We start from the raw sequence: 8,709 nt of genomic DNA, 5'->3' as shown, positions 1-8,709 counted from the left end.
ATTGTTATTTTTCAGAATATTATTACCTGTCTCATACATTACTTTAAGGTTGATCGATCCTCATGTGATGTCATAGGTTTTTACAAAATCTTTATTTTATTAAATTTTGGGCATGATTGAAATATATCTTTAAGAGGAATTGTATTCACTGAATAAAATAAAAAAATTGGTAAACTTTTGATACTGAAAAAGTTTTTATTTTCCATAGATAATCAATTATTTATAATTTTAAAAATTTTGTCAAGGGCAATAACTCCTATACTGGAATTTCCTCAACTGCATGTCTATGACACAATGATTTCACTAATATCCACAATTAATTTTTATATATCTATGAATTATCAGATTTCTTAAACTGTTGACATTTGAAATTTGTCATTTCAACAAGAGATTATTAATTTTCATCATTCTGTTTAACGAAAATGTGCGATTTTTTTATGTTGATATATGCTTCTGTTTTTGTATGTCTGACATCTTTAAAAGGGTGGCAGCATGCACATTTTCTTTGGTTATTGGTTAGATTAAACTATATTGAGTGGAGATTAATACAGTTTTTCCACTTTTAACCATTCTTATAGATAAGTCACATGAGGATCGACCCACCTTAAAAGCAATTTTCTTCTACAATGTAAATACAGATGTATTTTTCATATAATTTGATTAACGTGTCATTTGTTGGGAACAATTGTCAAATACAAGTATATTTTTAAACAGTGGTTTTTGTTTTAGATATCATTTATATACCGCACTCTCTCTCTCTCTCGATCACGGTAGAATGCGGGTAGATAGTCCTCACGTGCTTCTTATCATCGAGAAGCAAGTTGACAAAAGTGTCATTTTATGGTCGCTTACCTCCGTTCAGACCCCCACTCATTGTTTCTCTAAAACTGTTCTTGTCCACAAATCAATCACAAAAGTTATTAATGTATAAAACAGGACGGAAGGCAGTGTTCGTGATCTATTTATATTTCAAAAAACAATCATTGAATTTTCCTCGATTTTATTTATGTTCAGATATTAATATTTGATCTGTATCCTAAAATATACGATAAATTCAATATACCATATATAATCGGGTTACGTTTAGGAGAATTATGGAAATACGAGATAAGCGTAAAAATGTCAGAATGAGTCAATCAAGCTGTGCATCGAGTATCTGTCTTTACAAATATTTATATACATAGTATTATAATGCCACATTTAAAAATCCATGGTTTGGATTCATTCATAGAATTTTAAACATACATGTATGTGGACTCTCTAATATATGATATGAACAAGGTATTGTGAATGAAAAATGGATAACATTATTGATGGATAGCATTATTACTCAAATAAGCATTATTACTCAAAGAAGTGATATATAGATATGATGTATATGTTTATTTTTCCTCCAGTGATATCGTGTGTATATTTTATGTATATATTTTATGTTATGCTATCTATTTTTCTATTCTCTCACTTATCTGTCTGTGAGTATGTTTTATACAGGACCACAATGTAAACTAGTCATTTGTACTAATTGTGCTATCCTGTCTAAATAAAAGAATTTATTATTTATTATTATAACAAACGTTGTAAACCAAAGTTTAAAGGATCTATTTGTCAAGACTTAGTTAAGTGATGTTCGAGCTCTTCCAAGGGTACAATGTACAGAAATTTTAAAACAAGCAGCATCTCTTTGAAATTTCGTACCACGAACCGTCGCCTCCCAGTAGAGACTGACCGATGGTTTAGTATACCATATAACGAAAGATTATGTGTTTTATGTAATGAAACAAAAATTGCAAATGAATATCATTTTGTGTTAGATTGCAGTGCGTTATCCGATATCAGAAAAGCATATCTGCACGGAAAATATTGTACGAGACCAAATATAATGAAATTATGTCAACGAGTTTTTTGGCACGCTGTTTTTGGTTATATTTAGCTCCAAAACTTCATAGTTATTTCGGATTTCAAACATTTCGGTTGAGCATCACTGAAGAGACATTATTTGTCGAAATGCGCATCTGGTGCATCAAAATTGGTACCGTATAAGTTTTACATTAAAACCCTGTGCATGTTAATTTTAAAGATATGCGAATTAGTCTGTTCTCCTTAACACACAACTTCAATTTGTTGTACATATTTATGTATATATTTCACTATGTTCATTTGCATACCTATATACATTCCTCTGACGTTACTTGTATTGATACATGAAATTTCTGTATTGTACCACGTGTACCGCTTCAATTCAATTCATTTATTCACTCACTAAAACAAAGACTACAAGATGTGTTTATACAAGAAATTAATAGTGTTTATTCACTCACTAAAACAAAGACTACAAGATGTGTTTATACCAGAAATCAATAGTGTTTTTGAGACGTCACCAAAATGTAACTTATATAAATATGTCAATGAAGGTTTTAAATTACAATTGTATCTTACAAAATCTGTTCCAAGTGTGTATGTTCAAAATATTACATGTAATAAATACCGATTATCCTCGCATAGATTAGAAATTGAACAAGGTAGATTTAGCAATATTCCAAGAAACGAAAGAAAATGTAAATTATGTTCAGAGAGTATTGAAGATGAATATCATTTCATATTAGTATGTCCTTTTTATAAGGATTTTAGGAAACAGTATTTAAAGAAATATTATTATAAACACCCCTCCACTTTCAAGCTTATCCAACTATTATCAACTGGAAATATTACGGAATTATGTAAACTTGGTAAATACCTATACAAATGTTCATCTATTAGATCTCAGTTATTTATAAGATTATCCTCAGTATCTATCATGTCCATGTACATCAGTATGATATCTTATGTTTTGTTATCATTTCATTGTATAATTTGTTCTTGTATATACTTTATACCTATAAACTGTATGGTTCTTGGTCAATAAACAATACAATACTCAAAACCAGATCACTGTTACATGAGGTTCAAACTAATATATACATATATAAACTATGATTATAGGTAAGGGTCACAACAAAACAATACAGGTAGATAATGAAAAGTATTAATAAACATATAGTTAGCTGTAAGTAAATTAGTTTAGAAAGAGCAGGCAGCACAAAAAATTCTTTTAACAAACTTGTCAGTGATTTCAAAGATGCCACATTATTCTTATTCATTAACTCGTTGGGATTTTCAAAATCTTTTGTTAAGGTAAATTTTCTGTCGTTTGAAAAAAAAATGTACATTCCATGACATAATGAAATTCATCACCAATGCTATTGCAATTACACATTGTACATGTCCGTAAATTTCTTTCATTATTATTCCATCTACCCGTTTCTATAGGAAGATGATGATTACAAGTTCGCAATTTAGTTAATGCGATCTTTAAATCTCGAGGCAAGTTCAACAGATCATTTTCTAGACAAAAATTTATTTTAAAAATTCTACAGTTAATACATTTGAGTGAGTCGTTAATAACACTTCCATTGTGGTTTGAGCGAATAAAATGAATGTATGAATAGCTTTCCACCACCGATCGTGAGCACAACAAATCAATTGAAATTGTTAAGAACAGTCTAAAGGGACATGGACACGATTTAAGATGAACATTTTCAAATTTTATTTTTAATGTTGAGAACGCTTGAGTAAGATATTTCTAATGATACAGAGCTCACAATTCTTTGTTATTTAAACAAGGAACGTGCCACGTGTTTGTTTACATATGTGAAATATACAATGTACTAGTAAAACTTTCATTTAAAGCAGACTTACAAGTTAATTCTGAACACAATCAAATAGTTTCTAGAGTTTGGTGCATCTTATTTTGTTTCAAACATACTATTTTCTATTCAACAATCTAAATGTAAACAAAAAACATATATATATACAAAGCACTAAAATGACCAACGACACGAACAACCAGATTGTCAAATTTTCGGAACGACCCGTCCCTTCTTCTGGACAAACGAAAAAAAAATACATAATGTGGCCAATATCAACAGAGAATAATAACAAAAACTAAATATAAATACATCTAGCACTACAACTGCACTAATCTACAAACATATTTACAACGCAGACTACATGTTTTGTGGTTTTAGGCTTGCCAATCAATGTTAAAAGCGAAGCGAATTAGGACGTGCCCTATTCGTCCAAGAGCTGACCCAAAATGTACGAAGTGATAAAAATAGACTTAATTAATCTAAAGTGGAACGAGTTAACCATATTAGGTGGCAGGGGACAGTTTCTTTGGTTTTGAAACATGTGGATAGGGGGTATACACCAAAGTCAGATTATGACAGACTAATGAAAAATCATATTTCCCTTTTATGTCAATACTTGTATTTCATATTAGTGTAGTTAATAAATTATGACCCTAAATTACATGAAATCTATAAATACTGGTGCTGGTGCACAAAACATGCTCTGAGGAGGTTCCCCTTTTTTGCTTTGATTTTCCCTCATTTGGGCTAATCCGCACCACCCCCACACCATCACAGTACCAAACATGGGGATTTAGACACTGTGCACAATCAAGAACCCTATCTGCCCTTCTCAAAAATCTACCTCTCATATGGGGCCATCCACCTTCCCTCACAGCTATAGACCTTTTGCTAGACCCTGCATGTTTTCACCGGAATTTCTTCAGCAACTGACCACGTGTCTTAGTTTCGTATTTGCATCCATCTATATGCTAGGAATCATGGTGACACCTACATGTTGTATATCAACATTTTTACTAAGCACTCAGCTACATTTGACATGCATCCTAAAATTATTGTATACATTTTTACACATGTAATATCACTTCAAATACGGGGTAATTCCATTTTTTGAAAAAGTTGACCGGGCCTATAGTGCGACACTGTCCCCTGCTACCTTACGTTGACAAATAGTAAAGCTAACTCGTACCCAGAGAGATTCTATTATAACGATGCATTAAAGCTGTATGAAACGATGTTCATGTATTATTTTTGTACATAATTACTTTAAAGCAGATTAATTACTTTATAAAGTTATTAACTTTCCCTTAATAATATGTATACGGTGTGACCGTTGGACCGAGCGAAGCATGTAATGGTCATTGGAGTGTCCCAAGTGGTAATCATAATTTTACAATCGGGACTTAGATTTGAAGCCATAATTGAGCTAATTATCACTTTTATGTCCACAAACTAACCATTAGAATTCATTACTGTGTATATAAGGAAGGTAAATTACGTATAATTTTGAGAACTTTGAAAACGCGAGATGTGTCCTTTAAGTACGGTAGATTATGATTCATTTAAAAAATATATTTTTAATGAAATTTTCCTTGGGCTAAAAACCCAGTAAGGTCTCTAAAGGGGTTTATATGGGGAGAACAGTTTTACAGGATCCGCCTATTCATTGAACGCGGGAAATAAAACGCAAGGCGACGTAAACTGTGCATTGTGACGTTACATTTAGCCTCGACTTTTTTCTCTTTTTCAAAACAAACAATTATAAACAACAATAATACATTCCGTATGCAATGAAAAAGGCCGTTATAAAACTAAACAAAATTAACCAATAAATTCAAAATGGTAAAAAAGAAACCGTAATTTTATCGTATATTCTTATTCAAAGAAACTCATGAACTCGTTCATCTATTTAGTCGTATTACGGTTTTATATGTAATTATTTCCTAAAACCTGTTATAATGATAATTATACTATTCACTTTGAACAAACTGAGTGTTTAAATTACGAATTGCACATTACAGTCTTCTATTATTGGCATTCAAAATAAAACACGAATAACTGTTGAAGCAGGTAATGAAAAAATAAATGGCGGCGCCCATATGGATCACGAAAATTTTAGTGAACGTATATAGAGATTATCTCTTTTTCTGTTGCTGAATTTGACTTTTTTCTTTTACATACGTGTTATCTTTAGAGCCTTACTTCGCTGTCCCAAGTGATAGTCATAATTCTGTTCAGTACGGTAAATTACAATTCATTTAAAAATATGTATTATTTATGAAATTCCCATTGCGCTAAACGCCCAGTATCAAAGGGGGATATCTATGAGGATCCGCCTATTCCTTTAACGCGGAGAATATAGCACCAGCCGACGTAAACCATGCATAGCGACGTCAGATGTAGCCTCGACTTTTTTTTCTTCGTCTTTCAAACCAAACAATTATAAACAATAATTCATTTCAAAATATATATTATTTATGAAATTTTCCTTGCACTAAACGCCCAATAACATTTAATAATAAAGGGGGATATACGAGGATAACAGTTCTACAGGATCCGCCTATTCATTTAAAGAGGGGAATATAACGCCAGCCGACGTAAATCATGCATTGTGACGTCACATTTAGCCTCGACATTTTTCTCTTTCAAATCAAACAATTATAAACAACAATACACCCCGTTTGCAATTTAAAAGACAGTTAAAACAAAACAAAATTAACCAATAAATTCAAAGTGGTAAAAAATAAGCGTAAATATATGTATATTTTTATTTAAAGAAACTCATGAACTCGTTCATCTATTTAGTCGTATTACTGTTTTTCTATTTGATGATTGGCTAAAGACTGTAACAATAATAATCATACCATTTATTTTTAACAAACTGGGTGTTTAAATTACAAATTGCACGTTAGTCTTGTATTTTTGGCATTCAAAATTAAAACACGAATAACTGTAGAAGCAACTAATGAACAAAGCATAATGGCGGCGCCCATATGGATCACAAACTTTTCAATGAACGTATATAGAGATTATCTGTATTCATTTGAAGATTTTCTCATTTTTTATTTTACGTATACGTGTTACCTTTAGAGCCTTGCTTCGCGGACGGGCCTTCGGCCCGTCCGAGCTTCGCTCGGTATAAATCATCCCATCATAGACGTCTATAAATAGACCCACGCGCGTCAGGGGAATCCCAACATGATGTATTAAATTATACGCAACTGATATTTTTATTTCTATTAAACTTATGGCACGGTACTGTTATAACAAAATACACAGCTTAACACAAATAAGACCACCGATGATCTGAAAGTTTGAATTGGTCACGTGACTGTCACTTGAAATGGCAAAAGACGAGGGTAGATTTAAAATCAAATAATTTGGGTTAAACAGGTGAAATAATTTAATATGTTTTACGGCGTGACCGTGTTTGAGGGCGAAGCAAAAAAGTTTTGACATTAGTATCTATATCCAAAACAGGACAAAAACAACCCGAAGTTAGCACGCGGACGGAGCTGTATCAAAGCATCCTAATTTTTGGACATTTGATCCACCTATATATTGAACGCGGGAAATATAACGCAATTGATGTAAACAGTACATTGTGACGTCATATTCAGCGTCCGATCGTAACTACTCGGCTATTTCCGTAACCGCAAATGAACCTCGTATGTGGATCGACGCCATCAGAGTTGGTTGTTACGTATACATAAACGTAACTTTGACGTCACAGTCGTACGTTACACTATGAAACGTGAACTTTCAAATGCATCTAAGATATTATACACATCTAAGGTATTGTACCACAATCAATTTCCACTTACATGTTATGTATTAGAGTGAATAAGACGTCAATGATACCAAAACTAAATCTGTGGTGAAAATATAAATAACATATTATTCAGGGATTCGGTTCTGGCCTTTTAACTCTCATCCACGGGCGCGCTTCCGGCGAAGAAATGCATCGATTTGATGCAATTCTTGCGCCGATCCACGTCCGAGTCTTCTTACCGGTTACGGAAAAAGACGAGCGCGTGATCCGATTGATTCAGCGTCGTTATTTAGCAAATTTACAAACAAAGCGTTTGAACCACAACAAAAAACATGGCGTTAATCGTGGAGTGATTATATATGATTAAGAAAATAAGATTTACATGCTTTTACGGATTTTATGTGTAACATCTCAGAACGACGTGAACTAGGGTAGACGAAATTCAAAATGGAGGAATACATGTCCACGCGCTAATATTCGAATCGACGCCATTGGTACCAAACTTTTCAAGTTCCATAGGTATGGTTTAATTTTTCATTATTTTCCTATATTTTCCTTTTAAACATGTATATACGTGTTACCTATAGGGAGAGCTCCGCTCTCACGGCCCGAAGGGCCGTGAGAGGGCTTCGCCCTCTATGATATATCGTACAGCCTCATAACTACATACGTGCGATGAATTAATAGCGTTTTTACGAGATGGAAAAAAAATAATGTAATTCGGACCATACAACTTTAAGAATAAATAATTTATAAAAGATCATAATAATAAAAAAAAAAATATCAATAAAAAAAACTAATATGTTTTACGGTGTGACCGTGTTTGAGGGCGAAGCAAAAAAGTTTTGGCATTAGTATCTATATCCAAAACAGGACAAAAACAACCCGAAGTTAGCACGCGGACGGAGCTGTATCAAAGCATCCTAATTTTGGACATTTGATCCACCTATATATTGAACGCAGGAAATATAACGCAAATTGATATAAACAGTACATTGTGACGTCATATTCAGCGTCGTTATTTAGCAAATTTACAAACATAGCGTTTGAACCACAGCAAAAAACATGGCGTTAATTGTGGAGTGATTATATATGATTAAGAAAATAAGATTCACATGCTTTTACGGATTTTATGTGTAACATCTCAGAACGACGTGAACTAGGGTAGACGAGATTCAAAATGGAGGAATACATGTCCACGCGACCAAACTTTTCAAGTTCCATAGGTATGGTTTAATTTTTCTTTATTTT

The 8,709-nt window shown here is 32.7% G+C and overlaps 1 protein-coding gene and 1 long non-coding RNA gene across 2 annotated transcripts in view; one reads left to right on the top strand and one right to left on the bottom strand.

The window, feature by feature from the left end:
- Positions 1-926, bottom strand: part of LOC125649968 (uncharacterized) — an 8,956-nt gene extending 8,030 nt beyond the window's left edge. Inside the window, exon 1 of the long non-coding RNA XR_007360853.2 lies at positions 853-926. This is a non-coding gene — a long non-coding RNA (uncharacterized LOC125649968). The remainder of the gene's footprint in view (positions 1-852) is intronic.
- LOC125649967 (uncharacterized) overlaps positions 1-2,920 on the top strand; it is a 20,501-nt gene extending 17,581 nt beyond the window's left edge. Inside the window, exon 17 of the mRNA XM_048877881.2 lies at positions 1-2,920. This exon is cut by the window's left edge and continues 628 nt beyond it. The gene's annotated coding sequence lies outside the window, so the exon portion shown is untranslated.
- Positions 2,921-8,709: the final 5,789 nt, after the last annotated feature.

Source organism: Ostrea edulis, chromosome 5, assembly GCF_947568905.1.
Source record: "Ostrea edulis chromosome 5, xbOstEdul1.1, whole genome shotgun sequence".
Classification (NCBI taxonomy): domain Eukaryota; kingdom Metazoa; phylum Mollusca; class Bivalvia; order Ostreida; family Ostreidae; genus Ostrea; species Ostrea edulis.
This window is presented reverse-complemented; position numbering and strand designations above follow the sequence as displayed.